The sequence below is a fragment of the Cryptomeria japonica genome, chromosome 5, assembly GCF_030272615.1.
Source record: "Cryptomeria japonica chromosome 5, Sugi_1.0, whole genome shotgun sequence".
NCBI lineage: Eukaryota > Viridiplantae > Streptophyta > Pinopsida > Cupressales > Cupressaceae > Cryptomeria > Cryptomeria japonica.
This window is the reverse complement of record NC_081409.1, coordinates 297,157,836-297,159,504: the sequence shown is the minus strand read 5'-3', so window position 1 is coordinate 297,159,504 and position 1,669 is coordinate 297,157,836.

Genomic DNA, 1,669 nt, shown 5'->3' with positions numbered 1-1,669 from the left:
TTATATCAAAAATTAATAATTAAGAGAAAAATAAAATTGGATAAATATTTTATTTGTATATATGTAGGTCAATGTTTATATGTTTCAAAGGAAAAAATAGTGGATTGTGAGGTTTATTAATAAATAATAGTTAAATTAAATAATAAACTTGTGTAGATTAATGTTGCAATAAATGAAAATTGATTTTTTTTTTTAAATAATATTATATAGACATGCCACAATACCACTATCAATTTAGAATACATTGGATAGTAAAATAAATTGATAAAATAGTGTTTTTAAAGTTTTATGTATAAAAACTTATGAATATTATGTTGTGGGTTGTGACAAGAATTAATTGTTTATTACTAATTTATTATTCAATATAAACAAAATTATTAATATATCTTATATTAAATATAAATATATTTTAATTAAACATATTAATATTGTAATAATGTATAAGATTCAAAACACAGATAACACATATTACAATACAACTATTTCTCTTATCAATGTTTTTAACATAAATATCATGTCACAAAATAATATTTATTAAGTTAAACAAATTCAATTAAAATATTAGAAAAAATTATAATAAAAATTCTTATATTATATTATCTATCTTCTCATAATGTTATTATAAATAGAGTAAAATATTTTCTTAAAAATATATTAAAATATTTTTTTAAAAATTTACTTTTCAACTTTTGGAATGAAATTCCATAGTTCACATCAAATATAATTATAAGCTTGAAATTGATCTTAGTGCAAATTGAGTTTTTTTTCTTTTATTTTAATTACTTCCTTATAAAATGAAGTTAGAGGGCTAGTATCCATTTGTCCAGAAGACATAGGAAGTAAACACGTAGGTGTGATGGACCTTTTTCTATTATATCATTGGCAAAATAATTCATAATATTCAAGTAGTCTTAATGGAAAGATGGGACAGATGGTAGATAGAGGAAAGTAAAGATTTTTATTTTACAGATCGCAGTGTTGGAAAGTGAAAGTGAATGCACTATTGGACATGAATTATTAGGTTTTTTTTTAACTAAGGAGATTCATCAAATGGACACATCGAATACCTTAGTAGTTAGTCTTAATTGAAGAGATTTTTTCAGATTGTTGTGGTTAATACATATCGTGGCACGATCGATATTCATGTACAGAAATAATCTGCTGACGATAGTACAGAAAGAGGCAATAACTACGCTGAGTACCTTATAGAAATAGGCTTGAAGTTAGAGCGCGGAAGAAGGGAAAAATTGTCAAATCGAACGACAAGGAATGCTCAGATGGTCTTGCATGCCTCTCCCATGTTTTGAACCCTTGATCTGTAAATTTAGCTAGTCCATTTCATATAAAGAAATGCCTTCGGCGTAATTAAACGTTTCACTTCGTCTTTATGACTACCATAGTTGCATTTATATCTTTGGGTACAATATCACGCAGTTCATGAGATGGTTTTAAATACCACACTTGTGATCTCAACCACAAATAATAGGGGAAAGGATCCAGTAGTTGAGCATCTACCAATTGTTGTGAGGGTTGTTGATACCTTTTGTTTCAAAAATTGAACAAATTAAACCTATTGTTTGAAACAAAAAATATCAATTTTTGTTAGGAAATGTACCAATAGTTGTAAGGAAATGTACCAATCGTTGTTAAGAAATGTACTAATATTGTA